Source organism: Trachypithecus francoisi, unplaced genomic scaffold (assembly GCF_009764315.1).
Source record: "Trachypithecus francoisi isolate TF-2019V2 unplaced genomic scaffold, Tfra_2.0 Lachesis_group7, whole genome shotgun sequence".
Lineage (NCBI taxonomy): Eukaryota > Metazoa > Chordata > Mammalia > Primates > Cercopithecidae > Trachypithecus > Trachypithecus francoisi.
In genome coordinates this window covers 22,139,959-22,156,681 of record NW_022681472.1, presented here as the reverse complement: position 1 = coordinate 22,156,681, position 16,723 = coordinate 22,139,959, and the positions used below count along the sequence as shown (strand labels likewise).

At 40.5% G+C, this 16,723-nt stretch overlaps 1 protein-coding gene across 2 annotated transcripts in view; it reads right to left on the bottom strand.

Moving 5' to 3' along the window:
* Positions 1-16,723, bottom strand: part of LOC117079346 (serine/threonine-protein kinase Sgk3) — a 196,272-nt gene that overhangs the window by 177,768 nt on the left and 1,781 nt on the right. For both annotated transcript variants that reach the window (XM_033203160.1, XM_033203166.1), the window contains exon 2: positions 5,796-6,100. The gene's annotated coding sequence lies outside the window, so the exon portion shown is untranslated. The remainder of the gene's footprint in view (positions 1-5,795; positions 6,101-16,723) is intronic.

Sequence of the window (16,723 nt, the reverse complement as noted above, 5' to 3'; positions counted from 1 at the left end):
CAGACACTGGGTTAAAGAACACATGTGTTATTTGGTCATGGCTCCTTCTATATATCCTCAAAGTGGAAACAAACTTGGTTTTTACTGATGCTACCTTCATTTCAACTATTTTTAGTTTTCTAATTTCTGAAGTGAAGACTGAGGTTAGCAAACTGAAGCATCATCTTAATGGTTTTTAAAAATGTCTGAGAAACTGTGTGCTATTTTTAGATTCAGTTAACTTAACAACAGTTGACAAATCATAGTAAGCAGGTCAAGCACCTGAGAAGACTGGATGATAAATTAAGACACTAAGCATGGCTGGGCGTGGTGGCTCACGCCTGTCATCCCAGCACTTTGGGAGGCTGAGATGGGCAGATTGCCTGAGGTAAGGAGTTTGAGACCAGCCTGGCCAACATGGTGAAACCCCGTCTCTACTAAAAATACAAAAATTAGCTGGACATGGTGGCACGCCTGTAATCCCAGCTACTTGGGAGGCTGGGGCAGGAGAACTGCTTGAACCTGGGAGGCAGAAGTTGCAGTGAGCTGAGATCATGCCATTGCACTGTATACAGCCTGGGTGACAAAAGCAAAGCTCTGTCTCCAAACAAACAAACAAACAAACAAAAAACACTAAGCACAAGCATTCTTATTAATGTGCAATAAGCATTCTTATTAAACAATGTGCAATATGTGTGCCAAGTAGGAAGGTTTTATGGTTCACTGGACTGGACTGTGTGCCAGATACTTCAAAGAACATTCCAAAGTGATAATCTGACTTGCTGAAGTTTAAAGTTAAGCCTCAAACACCATAGTTTGTCCTTTTTTTTTTTAATTTATGAATTTTTGTTATTTATAATAGTATTGAGACTTTTACAGGACAATTAATTCAGTTTCTATGAGTCAATAACATACATTTTCTAAAGAGAGTGAAAGTAAAAAGGAGGGCAAAAAAGCAGTGTCCTGGATTAAAAGAGAACTAAAAGATCTAACAACCAAATGCATTGTGTGGACCTTAGTGAGATCCTGATTCAAATGAATCAACTGTAAAAAGACATTTTTGATATAATCAGGGATATCTGGTTATGGAATTGATATTAGATATTACTAATAAATTATTAATGAACATGGCTTTGTAGTATGTAAGAAAATGTTCATATCTTAGAGATGGATCCTTGATTAATGAAGGAACAAAATTACATAATATTTACGATTTGCTTTAAAATATTACAGTAAAGAAAAAAATGTCAGGTGATGTGAATATTGGCAAACAAGAATTATTGAATCAAAGTCATGGATGTTTATTGTGCTATTCTCTTATGTAAGTTTGACTTTTACAAAATGAAAAGTTTTTAACAAAATACTCAAAACATTCAAAGGAGGGGAGGGAGTTATGGTTATAACAGTAGACCTTCCAGACTTATGAGGTGGCTATGGTGGTCACCATGAACTGTGAAAAACAATTCTTTTTTTTTTTTTTTTTTTGAGATGGAATCTCACTTTGTCGCCCAGGCTAAAATGCAGTGGCGTGATCTCAGCTCACTGCAACCTCCGCCTCCCAGGTTCAAGTGATTCTCCTGCCTCAGCTTCCTGAGTAGCTGGGACTATAGGTGTGTGTCACCACACAAGATAATTTTTGCATTTTTAATAGAGATGGGGTTTCACCATGTTGGTCAGGCTGGTCTTGAACTCCTGACCTCAAGTGATCCACCCATCTCAACCTTCAAAAATTCTTGGATTACAGGCGTGAGCCACCACATCCGGCTCCTGCTTCCACTCTTGACCCTCTCTAGTCATTCTCTACCTACTAGCTATAGCTGTATTTAAGACCATAAATCCAGTCATCTCATTCTTTTCTTTTTCTTTTTTTTTTTTTCTGAGATGGAATTTCACTTTTATTTGCCCAGGTTGGAGTGCAATGGCACGATCTCAGCTCACTGCAACCTCCACCTCCAGGGTTCAGGTGATTCTCCTGCCTCAGCCTCCCAAGTAGCTGGGATTACAGGCATGCACTGCCATGCCTGGTTAATTTTGTATTTTTTAGTAGAGACAGGGTTTCACCATGTTGGTCAAGCTTGTTTTGAACTCCTGACCTCAGGTGATCCACCCACCTCAGTTTCCCAAAGTGCTGGGATTACAGGTGTGAGCCACTGCACCTGGCCTCACTCTTTTCCTAAAACCCTTCAATGGATTCCCATTCCTGGAACACAATCCAAAGCTCTCCTGTGGCTCATGTAGTCCTCTGGGAGCTAGCCCCTGTCTTTTGGACACCACCCGGTTGCATGTGCTCTAGCCTCGTGGCTTCTTTCAGAGCTTAGTGGCCAAAGTCTGCCCTGGTCCATGACCCTCTGAGAGCCGGTTGGGATATTACTCCTGGCACACCCTTCCCCACTTATTGTTTTTTCCCTTATAGAGTCCAGCTCTCTATCCTCTCAGCAATTTATTTGTTTCATGTCTCCACTCTTCTGAAATCTCCATGTATATTTTGTTTACCACTGTATAGCCAACAATATTCAATATTTAATCAGTTAAGAAATATTTCTCTTCAAGCTTCTGGTCCCATAAGTATCACGTGAATATTGAAATGTAGTTTTGAAATGTTAAAAACAGGGAATTTGGTGACTACTGTCCAAAAAATTGGCCTAAACTTCTGAGGAATTAGTGTTGAGAGAACAGAAGAGGCATTTTGAGAAAAGAAATATGAGAGGGCAGCAAGTGATGATTAGACTGCAGTGCAAAAGCTTACAAAAGGGGAGATGGCAATGCCACTGTGATTCTCTGTTTGAATTCATTAATCTCTATGTCCCTGTGATGCCCTTTCTGCTCAGTCAGTGCCCAGACTTCTGTCTGAATTCTCTGCTGTGCAGTGAAGCACAGCTCTCACTTACAGGAAGGATCAGGAGACAGGATCCAGATGACTGGCCTGGACCTCTCACTCCCACGCTGGGAGACAAAGTTGGTAGGAGACATGCAAAAATGGACATATCACAATCACAGGGAGGTTTTAATGAACTTATCTAAAGATTAAGAGCTCAAACATACAAAATATGAACAAGACAGTTAACAAATTTGAGCTATTGGATTTATATAAAACTATACATTCATATTATTATTTTAAAAATTTGACACTGCATGGTTCTTATGATGCAACAGGCACTGGTTGTAAGTGCTTTACACTTATTAACTCATTTAAAGAACTGAAGAGTGCACATTCTTTCTTACATTATACAGAACGTTTATAAAAGTGGTCATGTACTGGGTCAAAAAGCAAGTCTCAATAGATACCAAAAAATCAGTGTCTATAGATCTTATCACATGTAGTAAAAGGACAAAAACACATTAGAAAGCAGGTTCCTTGACAAAGGAAGAAACAGACAGGGAGAGCAGAAGATGGGTGCAGAGGTGAAGTTTTAGCTCTACCTAAAATGCTTTAGAAGGAAGGAAGGAAGGAAGGAGAGGAAAGAATGAGGGAGAGAGAGGAGGGGGGGAGGGGAGGGGAGGGGAGGGGAGGGGAGAGAAGGAGGAAGGGAAGAAAAGAGAATAAAAATCCAAATGGAAGGATATTCTGCAAAAGTAACTGGCCTAGGCCGGGCGCAGTGGCTCACGCCTGTAATCCCAGCACTTAGAGAGGCCGAGGCGGGCTGATTATGTGAGCTCAGGAGGTCAAGACCACCCCTGGGCAACACAGTGAAACCCATCTCTACTAAAATACAAAAAATTAGCCTGGCGTGGTGGCAGGCACCTGTAGTCCCAGCTACTTGGGAGGCTGAGGCAGGAGACTTGCTTGAACCCAGAAGGCAGTGGTTGCAGTGAGCCGAGATCGCACCACTGCACTCCAGCCTGGGCAACAGACTGAGACTCCATCTCAAAAAGGAAAAAAAAAAAAAACTGGCCTGTATTTTTACAAAATGTCAATGTCATGAAAGATAAAGCCAGACTGAGGAAGTGTTCAGCATGAAGGAGACTAAAGATACACAACAGAGTGTAACGCATAATCCAGGATTTTCTTTTACTATAAATGAGATAGACATAATCCAGAAATAATTTTAGTACATTATTAGGACAACTGGTGAAATCTGAATAAGGTATGTAGATTAAAGTATTCTATCAATGTTAGTTTCCCAGATTTTGATAATTGTTCCATGGTTGTGTAAGAGAATGTCCTTATTTTTAGAAAATTAGGACTGGAGTATTTAGGAGGAAACAGTCATCATGTATGCAAATTTCTCCTAAATGGTTCAGAAAAATATAACCAGCAAATGTAATATCGAGAGATAAGGATAAAGCAAATGTGGGAAAATATTAACATTTGGGAAACTGTGGAAGGTATATGGGAATTATTTGTAATAAAAATAATTTTTCTTTTTTATTTTTCTTTTTTTTGAGGCAGGGTCTTCCTCTGTCACCCAGGCTTCAGCCTCAACTCCCCTGGGCTCAGGTTATCCTCTTGCCTCAGCTTCCCGAGTAGCTGGGACTATAGGCATGCACCACCATGGTTGGCTAATTATTTTTTTATTTGTTTTTAGTAGAGACGAGGTCTTACTATGTTGCCCAGGCAAGTCTCGAACTGCTGGGTTCAAGTAATTTACCCACCTTGGCATCCCAAAGTGCTGGGATTACAGGCATGAGCCATCACACCTGGCCAATTTTTCTAAAAGTCTAAAATTAAGTCAAAATTTTGAAAAAGTTATAGCAATTATAGCAATCTCAATTATGGATAAATGTGTGTCACATTATCTTCTTTACATTTTAAGTATTTCATAATTTCAAAATAAAAAAAACTCAAGCAGAGCAAATTGTTTATAAGAGGAAACCTCGGCCGGGCGCGGTGGCTCAAGCCTGTAATCCCAGCACTTTGGGAGGCCGAGACGGGTGGATCACGAGGTCAGGAGATCGAGACCATCCTGGCTAACACAGTGAAACCCCGTCTCTACTAAAAATACAAAAAAACTAGCCGGGCGAGGTGGCGGGCGCCTGTAGTTCCAGCTACTCGGGAGGCTGAGGCAGGAGAATGGCGTAAACCCGGGAAGCGGAGCTTGCAGTGAGCTGAGATCCGGCCACTGCACTCCAGTCCGGGCGACAGAGCGAGACTCCGCCTCAAAAAAAAAAAAAAAAAAAAAAAAAAAAAGAGGAAACCTCAGAAGAGATGAGACAGTTGTCAGCTGGTAAAAGGTTCTCTTTCAGGAAACTGAAACTGGGTGCCAGGTGGCTGCAGAGAGGGTGAGAGCTTAGCCTCCACCTCTCCACTGGAGCCTAGTGACCCCATGCAGATAACAACCTGCCCAGCTCTTCAGCCCTGACCTGGCATATTTATCTATAACTGGCAGTTCTTCTCTGACAGGATAGATTAATAAGCATTAAAATACATCTAAAATTTATGTACCTATTGTTCATGCAGGTATGCTAGTGTTGTTCAGTCAGCATTTGTAAGACATTCATTGTAAACAAAGCACTGAATTAGACAGAAGAGATGAACAGAAAGATAAACAAGACCTGGCCAAATGTTGCCCCAAATCTATACCTGATTAGAGACAGGAAGGGCCTTGAGTGCCTGTGTGTCAGTGGTGATACTATTCACTTTCATTTTTTTTCTGCCACATTTCATTTTCATACCAATTCTGGTTAGTAGGTTTCATTTATTCTCATTTTACAGATGAGAAAGACCAGAGACATTAGCTTGCCCAAAATTACTCAACTACTAAATGACAAAGCCAAGAGTATCATGTCCAAGCTAACATGTCTGACTCGAGTTTATGTTCTCTCCTTATCATATTTTATAAGTCACAAAAACATGAATACAGCAAAATTTCACTTACTCAACACTCCTGGGGATGAGTCATGCTGGACAGATGAGTAAGTGAAAGGCCATCCTCTGAGAAATATTGTTCAAAACCTTCCAAGGTTAGAGCAGAGAAGACTCCAGAAGCCTTTGGACAGTCTTTTCCTCCCTGTGGTTCTTTTCCTCTTGGGCTTCTGGGATTTCAAACTCGGCACATCTGGTCTCTCGGACACACATCCTCTCTAAAAGCTCCAGCAGAAGATGGCCAAAGACCCCTTTTGCCTTTTCTGCTTCCCCAAAGCACAAATGAGAGACTGATAAATTCAGAAATAATTCTAATACCTACAAAATGAGAACAAAATAGGAAATACTTAAAAGCAGTCAGGTTTTCAAAGCACAGCTTTCTGATACTCACCCAGTCCTCTATCTTAAAACAATACCCCTTGGTTTTAGAGAGTGTGACGGCTATGCAGGTCTGTTTCTCATTTGTCACCATTTTGCTATCTCCTGGCCAAGCAGCTGTCAGTATTTATCTTGTCCATAGTCCTAGAAATGGGTCTAATGATTCATTCTACTTCCATATATAACCTCCCTGAATTTTAGTTTTGTCATCTGTATAAAAAAGGAATAAAAATATCTAACTCATAAAGACCAAATGGGGAAACCATGTACGCATATCACAAGCAGTAAGCACTCCTATTAGTTGCCCAAGTCGAAACAGCTGGTAAGTAAGAGCTGAGACTCCATCTAGCCAGACTGGCTCCAGAATCAGTGTTTCTAATCACCTGTGGTGAAAGTCAAACACCCACACCTGCACTCCACTCAGTTTGCCTTTCTAGTTCATCTCTATCCAAAACCAGGGCCCACAAGCTGATACCACAGCAAGAACAGAATTGAGGGAATGGAAAGAGCCTATGAATCCATCATATCATATACAGATGGTATAATTTACAACTAAAGATGCAGCTACTTTATAACATTCTGTACAGTTTGAATTCTTAGAGTAGGCATGTAATACTTTCATAAGCAATAAAAAACATACAAATTCACTTTAGGATAAAAAATTACCAAGCCTAGGAACTTTGGAAAGGAAGAAGGGATTGCATATAGGAGTTTTCATTTGATGTTTAATGTCAGTTAAATTGCATTAAAACAACCTGTCAGTAAATAGTATTTTCCTGTATCATGACAGTGGCTAAGAATAAGGGTTAAGAGTAGACATGGGTTGAAGTTCAGCAACACTATCTTACTAGTTGTTTGAACCTTACCTAACTTCTCTGAGTGTGTTCTCACTTATAAATGGGAATAATAATACCGATCGTATAGAGGTATTGTTAGGCTTAAGACAGTATAAATGAGGTGCCTGGTATGGTGCCAGATTCATCACAAGCACTCAATATTTTTCTTTCTACAGCATCACTTCTATGGCTGAAGAGTATCCCATCTCATGGGGATGTGCCATGATTCATTTACCCAGTCCCACACTGTTATTGATCATCTTCAATTTTGTCAATAATATAAACAGCAAATTTTTTTCACATGCTTCTGTTTATTTCTTTAGGGTGAAACCCTGTAAGTGAGATGCTGGATCAAACGATGAGCATTATAAACTTTTGGCACACGTTATCTACCAAACATAGTTTTACTAAGTTAAATCTTCTCTATATTAAAGGTATTTATTCAGCTCTTACCAATGCTGCATATTATTTTAAAGATCTATGCTAATTTTATAGGCCAAAAAAGACACAAACAACTCATATTGTTACGTACACATTTATTAGACATTTCAGTTTCTTCTTTTGTTATGTTATAAAGCTCTTGGGCTCTTTAAAGTATGACTTGGCACAAAAAGAGAAAAACAATTGAAGTATGTAGTTTTTAATGTAGTATATTACGGAGGTGGCATTTCAAGTCATTTATAAGAGGATGAATTTTTCCAACGGGTTTTTTTTTTTTGAGACGAAGTCTCACTCTGTTACCCAGGTTGGAGTGCAATGGCACAATCTCAGCTCACTGCAACCTCTGCCTCCCGGGTTCAAGCAATTCTCTTGCCTCAGCCTCTCCAGTAGCTGGGATTATAGGTGTGCACCACTGCGCCTGGCTAATTTTCATATTTTTAGTAAAGATGGGGTTTCGCCAAGTTGGCCAGGCTGGTTTTGAACTCCTGACCTCAGGTGATCCGCCTGCTTGGCCTCCCAAAGTGCTGGGATTACAAGCGTGAGCCACCGTGCCCAGCTTTTCCAATGGTTTTCAAAGTGCTCCTGGCAGCCTCCCATGAGGGAAAGTGTGGGAATGGGGGTAGGGGGTGCTGGCTGGTTGGGATAACTCTCATTCTTCCCCACTTCAACTACACTAATCTGTTCTACATACTGAATTTATTGGTAAGCTTTGATCTGAAGGGTTCCATACCTGAAAACAAAAACAAAAACAAAAACACATTTAATGCAAGGTTTGGGAATAACTGGCATTTTTCAATCAATAAATACATGCACAAAATGAGCTGAATGTCTTTTACATCATATAAAAAATATATTTCAACTGGATTAAAACATTAAATGGAAAAAAGCCCACAGAAATGACAACATAAGGAAGCATTAACTGATCTTGGGGATAAAGAGGACCTTTTCCAACGCTCTGATAAAAGCAAAAACCATAACAAGAGGCACTATTGTCTGTATTGGTTTTTCCTAAAGTGTGCGCCTCTGATATAGGTTCAAAATGGTTTCATAGCCATAGAAGTGTGAAAATGCTACATATCAATAATAGTGCAGAGAGGACCAGGCGCAGTGGCTCACGCCTGTAATCCCAGCAGGGAGGCCGAGGCAGGTGGATCACCTGATGTCAAGAGTTTGAGATGAGCCTGGCCAACATGGTGAAACTCGTCTCTACAAAAACTACAAAAATTAGCCAGGTATGGTAGCAGGTGCCTATAATTCCAGCTACTTGGGAGGCTGAGGTAGGAGAATCGCTTGAACCTGGGAGGCGGAGGTTGCTGTGAGCCAAGATCGCACCACTACAATCCAGCCTGGGTGACAGAGCGAGACTCTGTCTCAATAAATAAATAAATAAATAAATAACGCAAATAGTGCAGTGGCTTAGGACAGTAACATCCAATTATTTCTATCAGCATCCCAAATCACCACAAAATAAACACTCGATATAAAACAATGTGCAGGAGGACATAGTCCAGTGTTGTGTGCCCCCAGCAGACTCCTGACATTAAGCCCTTCTTTTTCCTAGACATTCTAGAGCCATCACTGTTGCTCTCTGGAGAGTCACAATGTCCTTAGCATAGAAAGGCTCTGACAAGACCTACAGTGGAAAAAGAATAAAACTAATTTAGTCCACATTTGACTACAGAACTCTTCCCTCAACAAGATGCCTACTAATATCCATAGAATTCCAGGCTATGTGGATATTAATGTTTGAACAGGAAAATGCTGTACCAGAGGTGTCCTTGTAAAAGATGTAGTCCATTTCTTGTGATTTTACTGATACTTAATTTGAGGCCCTCTTTGATGTAATCTGTGGACACCTAGTGCTGATGCTTTAACTTAGTACATACACATAATTTCCTACAATAAACTGCTGTCCACCTACATAAAAAACCCTGCTTGCAGAGTGCCTTATATTTAAATTCTTATACATCATCACAATGCACTTATATCTTGGAATAATACAAAAGGATTTATTTAAATGATCCACTTAAAAAAGAAGTACGCAGGCTTGTGCTTTTGCTCTTACCTATTAAAATGTCTTCTGCAACTACAGATGTAGAAAGTATGTCAGGTACTTCTTATTCTGATTTTTATGTCATACAAAAGGAACTGAATTAGACTGTGTTTAGGAGACACAATTAAATGGATCAGAGAGACGGATCGGGCCCTTCTACAAAAACTCAAGATTCTTACTAGAATGAAGATATAACAAGTCTTTCACTTAAGTAAATTCTTAAACTTTATATTCTTCCACCCTAAAAGCATCTTTCAGGTTCTAAATAAAGGGAAAATAAAGACAGGTAACAGGCAAAAGTAATACAATTGCAGTGATAAGCATTCTCCTGCTCCAACAATTGCCGTTTAAAATTAATAGTAACTCTAGGCCAGGCGCGGTGGCTCAAGCCTGTAATCCCAGCACTTTGGGAGGCCGAGACGGGCGGGTCACGAGGTCAGAAGATCGAGGCCATCCTGGCTAACACGGTGAAACCCCGTCTCTACTAAAAAATACAAAAAAACTAGCCCGGCGAGGTGGCGGGCGCCTGTAGTCCCAGCTACTCGGGAGACTGAGGCAGGAGAATGGCGTGAACCCGGGAGGCGGAGCTTGCAGTGAGCCGAGATCCGGCCACTGCACTCCAGCCTGGGCGACAGCGCGAGACTCTGTCTCAAAAAAAAAAAGAAAAAAAAATTAATAGTAACTCGGCCGGGCATGGTAGCTCACACCTGTAATCCCAGCACTTTGGGAAGCTGAGGCAGGCGGATCACCTGAGGTCAGGAGTTCAAGACCAGCCTGGCCAACATGGCAAAACCCCATTTCTACAAAAATAAAATAAAATAAAATAAAATATGAAAATTAGCTGGGTATGGTGGCACATGCCTGTAATCCTAGCTACTCCGGAGACTAAGGCAGGAGAATCGAACCTGGGAGGCGGAGATTGTAGGGAGCCGAGATTGCACCACTCCATTCCAGCCTAGGCAACAGAGTGAGACTCTGTCTCAAAAAATAAATAAATAAATACAAAAATAAACTAAAATCAATAGTAACTTGAATTGTAAAGTGTTAGGTTTATCAGCATTAAGATTCAACTTCTAATCTACTGTTTATTTTTATTTTAGAGACAGCATCTCTCCCTGTCACCCAGGCTGGAGTGCAGTGGTACTATCATAGCTCACTGCAGCCTCAAACTCCTGGGCTCAATCAGTCCTCCTGTCTCAACCTCCCCAGTAGCTAGGACTACAGGCACACACCAGTACAGCTGGCTAATTTTTAAAAATTTTAAATTTATTACTTGTAGAGATGGGGTTGACCAAGTTGGTCTTGAACTCCTGGCCTCAAGTAATCCTCCAGTCTAAGCTTCCCAAAGTGCTGAGATTACAGGCATGAGTCACGGCTCCCAGGCCCTCTGTACATTTAATAATGTCAATGCAAAAACACCTGTTTGCACAAATACACTACATTATTAACTTCCTGGTCTTCTGTTGCTAGCTTGAAATAACCAGATCTCAAATGTTAATAAAAATTCTGGCACTACAAAACCCCAGAAAGCCGGTTTTGTTTGAATATCACTTGATAAATCTTTAGCAGAGTCTTACTTTAAGACAAGGTTAGTATTTTTTGACTATTTAAAATCTGAATTATATAGTATCTAATTTAATTCTTCCTGGGAATCAAAAAAAAAAAAATTCCTCATTGTGTATTTACTACTTTACTTACAGTGACTTATGTTTTTGCAAATATATGTAAGTACCTGCGTGTTATGTAGAATTTCTATTTTTAGTGGGAACGTGGCACTCACAGTTACAGCACTGAGTTTGCCATGGGCTACTGTGTGACATGTGATGACTCAACTCTCCCACCTCTTTTCTCAAAATGATCGTGAAACCTTACACGTTTTGTCATAATGTTCTTTGGCTTTCAACTGATAAAAACTAAATCCTAAATTCTGTGAATTCAGGCACTCAAAACTTCATGTTTTAAGATGCCATCTGGAAAAAAAATCACAAATAATATGACTTTGCTTTAGATTAGCATCAAAATGACAACACAAACATTTTTAAACTGTAAAGAAATGGTGGATTCTCCAGGAACTTATGCTTGAATATCAGGCTGAAACACACTGCCATAGATTATAGCCATTAATTCATTCAACAATGTTTATTGAGGCTATATATGCCTCGCACAGGGAATCCAACAATCAACAAACTGCCCACCCTTATGAAAAGCCTTACTAAAGAGTCTAGTGGGTAAGGACGACAACAGACAAGTAATCATATTATTTCTGATGATTAGTGGTGTAAAAAAAATGAGTGGGGGCCAAGCACAGTGGTTCACACCTATAATCCCAGCACTTTGGGAGGCCAAGGAGAGTGGATCACCTGAGGTCAGGAGTTCAAGACCAGCCTGACCAACATGGTGAAATACCATCTCTACTAAAAATACAAAAATTAGCCGGGCGTGGTGGTGGGTGCCTGTAGTCCCAGCTACTCAGGAGGCTGAGACAGGCGAATTGCTTGAACCCAGGAGGCGGAGGTTGCAGTAAGCCAAAATCGCGCAACTGCACTCCAGCCTGGGCGACAGAGCAAAAAAGAAAAAGAAAGAAAATGAGTAGGATAGGGGAAGAGAGAAAAAGGATAGAGATGGTGTTTTAGAGACGTTGGTTAGAAAAACCATCTCATTGGAACTGAGATTTGAGCTGACAACTATATAAATTCTACCTGGGAGGAGTTTTCCAGGCAGAAGAGCAAGTGCCAAGATCCTAAGACAGGAATGTACTTGCAATGTTTGAGGACCCACAAGGTCAGTGTGGCTGAAGCACACAAACCACGGAAATAATGTCAGAGAAACCAGGTGCCATATTATACAGGGTCCTTTATGTTGTAGTGACGACTTTGTTGGTCCTTAGAAAAGAAAAAAGATTGCAGGAGGCATGCTTCAGGCAGACGGAGGATGGAACTTCCAGCTCTGGAACTCAATTTTTTTTCTTTTACTTTTAAAAATCCACCTCATTGGGCCAGGCTCAGTGGCTCATACCTGTAATCCCAGCACTTTGGGAGCCCAAGGAGGGCTGATCACCTGAGGTCAGGAGTTCAAGACCAGCCTGGCCAACATGTGTTTTTTTGAGATGGAGTCTTGCTCCGTCACCCAGGCTGGAGCGCAGTGGCGCAATCTCGGCTCACTGCAAGCTCTGCCTCCTGGGTTCACACCCATTCTCCTGCCGCAGGCTCCCAAGTAGCTGGGACTACAGGCACCTGCCACCAGGCCCAGCTAATTTTTTTGTATTTTTAGTAGAGACAGGATTTCACCGTGTTAGTCAGGATGGTCTCAATCTCCTGACCTTCTGATTCGCCTGTCTCGGCCTCCCAAAGTGCTGGGATTACAGGTGTGAGGCACTGCGCCTGGCCTATAATGTGTTTTTTAAAGAGGGGGGATTATGAAGCAAATATGCTGAAAAATTAACATTTGTTAAATCTAGTAGTGGTTGCATGAGTTTTTTTACATTATTTTTGTGTATACCTTTAAATGTTTCAAATATTTTAAGAGAAAAAAGTAGACTTTCACTTAAAATGTTAATAAGAAGATGAGTGTGGTGGTACGTGCTGGAGGTTCCAGTTACTTGGGAGGCTGAGGTAGGAGGATAGTTTGAGCCCAAGAGTTCAACTCCAGCCTAGGCAACATAATAAGACCTTGTCTCTTAAACAAAAAATTACATAAAATTTAAAAATTAAATGTTAAACAAGAAATATCTAATAACAAGATTGCTCATGATGTGATTACACAATACAGGAGAAAAACGATATGCACAGTATAAGAGTCAGTATAGCAGAGTGGTTCTGGCACCAGATTGCTTTGATTTTATTTTATTTTTTGTTTTCCTTTTTGTTTTTTGTTTTAAGGCAGAGTCTCACTCTGTCACCCAGACTAGAGAGCAGTGGCGTGATCTTGGCTCACTGCAACCTTCATCTACCGCATTCAAGCCATTCTCCTGTCTCAGCTTCCCAAGTAGCTGGGACTACAGGCAGGCGCCATGCCTGGCTGATTTTTGTATTTTTAATAGAGACAAGGTTTCACCATGTTGGCCAGGCTGGTCTCGAACTCCTGGCCTCAAGTGATCCACCTATCCTGGCCTCCCAACGAGCTGAGATTACAGGTGTGAGCCCAGCCCTGCTTTGGTTTTAATCCTAATTATGCTACCTACTACCAATGAGACATTGAACAAGTTACTTAACCTTTCTGAGCCTCAAGTTCTTCATCCGAAAAATAATAACAGTAATGGTACCTGCTTCATAAGGATATTAAAGGGATTAAGTAAATACTACGTGTAAAGATCCTGGTGCACAATAGATGCTAAAAAGGTGTTAATAGCTATTTTTATATAATTTTTGTTTCCAAAAAAGTACATACTATATACACATAGAAAAATAAAGAGCTTGAATGGTCCATTAAAAATGTTAGCAGTTATAATCTCTAATTGATAGATAATTTTAATTTTCTTTTTTTACCTATTTCTGCACATTCTGACACGCAATTCCTTTTGTATTACAAACAACAGAAACACAACAAGACCTTCCCCAAAAGTGTCCTACAAGTTTGGTAAGCAGTGATTCTCAAAGTGTGATCCTTGCAAGGACTGGCAGCATCTGCAACCAGAGAACTTGCTAGAAATGTAATTCTCAGGCTCCACCTCAGATACATTCATTCTAAGATGGAGCCCAGCAATCTGTGTTTTAGTAAGTCTTCCATTTGACTGTCATGCACATTAAAGCTTGAGGACTACTGTGTGAAGGAATAACTTGTAGCTCTGTACTTGGTCATTTGTCTCAAGGGGCCCTGGTGTAAGGCCTTAAAGAGTGAAATACTGGCCACTGCTCAAAGACATTCACATTAGGAAAAAAAAAAAAAAAGGCCGGGCACGGTGGCTCACGCCTGTAATCCCAGCACTTAGGGAGGCCGAGGCAGGCGGATCCCGAGGTCAGAAGATCAAGACCATCCTGGCTAACAAGGTGAAACCCAATCTCTACTAAAAATACAAAAAAAAAAAAAAATTAGCTGGGCGTGGTGGTGGGCGTCTATGGTCCCAGCTACTCAGAGACTGAGGCAGAAGAATGGCGTGAACCCAGAAGGCGGAGCTTGCAGTGAGCCGAGATCGTGCCACTGCACTCCAGCCTGGGCGACAGAGCGAGACTCCGTCTCAAAGGAAAAAAAAACAACAACAAAAAAGAAGTTAAACTGCTGCTGACCCAACAAAACTACATCAAGCCGAGTTTGGCTACTGGCCACCAGTTTGTATTGACTTCTTGGCTAATTCTCTCTCAAATCAGTAAGCAGCTGTGATGTAGTGGAAAGACTGAGTGCCGAACAAGGGAAAACCTTGATTTGAAGCCCAGCTCTATTTCATAGCTGGTGGTAATAAAAACGATGTTAACCTTTAGAGTTAAATCTTATCCTGTATGATAAGGACAATACTGTATCACAGGAGTGTTTTAAAGATTAAGATGATATACTCAAAACATTGCCCTATAATAAATCCTCAATTACATTTTCTCAGCATTTGTGATATTTCCTGTATTTTGATTCTATGCTTTATTCTATTTATGAACAATTTCGTTTAACCTCTCTCTTCTATTAAACTCTAAGCTCCTCCAAGACAGAGATGAAATATTGCATCCCTTTAAATTCTTATAATACCTACTTCAGTAATTAGTGCTCACAAATCCACTTTGAGCTTCAGTGGAAGCTTCTGACTGGAAGTCTGACTATATGTGGTACGGGTCTGGAAGAACACAGTCAATTCTTAGTAAAGATGTATAGTTTATATAAGCAGGTATGTGGCCAACTTACAGTAATCCCCAAAGTTATGATTCCCTTCCTTATATATATAAAATATAAAATATCAAGAACAATGATAGTTGTTCTGTTGGTAAAAGTGGGTGACTTCTGCATTTACATTTACCATGTTTGTTAAAAGCAATACAGGGAGTTTACAAGTGCCATACTAGAAACTATGAAAAAGATGAATTTCAATTTCAACTGAATTTTGGCAATTTAGATATTAGTGATGCTGGGGTGATGGTGGTAGAAGAGATGTGTATCAGCACAGCTAATGTCAGGGGCCCAACTTATTCTTTTCATCTGGAATACTGAAAACAAAAACTATTATCTACCCCACAAAAATCCTGTGAAAGTTAATTAGGTAGTTAAGTTAATCTTCATTAGGCAAGATCATGGAATTTGGGGGGGATGGAGGAAGGAAGCCTGTAGATCTTGCATAAGCAGGTGAGAGGCTTTCTACACTCCTATGCTCTTATAAGAAACAGTATGTCCCATTTTGACCTAACAATTTTTTTTCTTTGTAGGTACCCATGCCTTCTAAGTGCTAGTAATAAAGAATTAATTCACACATTAAACTTGGCATGATTAATTTCATTGCCCTTGTATGTTAGCTTTCTTACTTTCTGATCTTTGAGTGCATCTACAAACTTAAAAAATGATCTAGACAAGCCAGAAAAAGGCTTCTCATTTCTTCAGTGGGGTGGGAAGTGATTATTTTGTAAAGGTATGATTCAGAATGACACATTCAAATACAATTTTAAAAATCTACTTCACTATATGTATCATCAATAAGAAAAATTTGGCTTGGTGTTGTTAAGATATAAAAGTACATGACGGTGTTAGAATTGCAGACTGTTGTCATCTCATGTGCTACAAAGCTTTAATTCAATTATTTGGATTCTGTATGAGAAAAAGTTTCACTGCAGGGGTAACCTTTTAGTCACAGCATAAAATAATCTCCACTTAAAGGAGATATCCAATTTCTCTACTCAGAAAGCATTCAATTGTTAATAAAAAAATCACTGCCAAAACCAATCTGTGTAGTTACCACCAAACGTGTTAGAATAAACAACTTTTCCTGCATTAATTATTTGAGAAGAACTTTATTGAAAAATATCCCCTCCGGCCGGGCAAGTAGCTGGCGCCTGTAATCCCAGCACTTTGGGAAGCCAAAGCGGGTGGATTACCTGAGGTCAGGAGTTCAAGACCAGCCTGAGCAAGATGGAGAAACCCCCCCCCATCTCTACTAAAAATACAAAATTAGCCGGGCACGGTGGCGCATGCCGGTAATCCCAGCTACTCGGTGGGCTGAGGCAGGAGAATCGCTTGAACCCAGGAGGTGGAGGTTATGGTGAGCCGAGATGGCGCCACTGCACTCCAGCCTGGGCAACAACAGCGAAACTCTGTCTCAAAAAAATA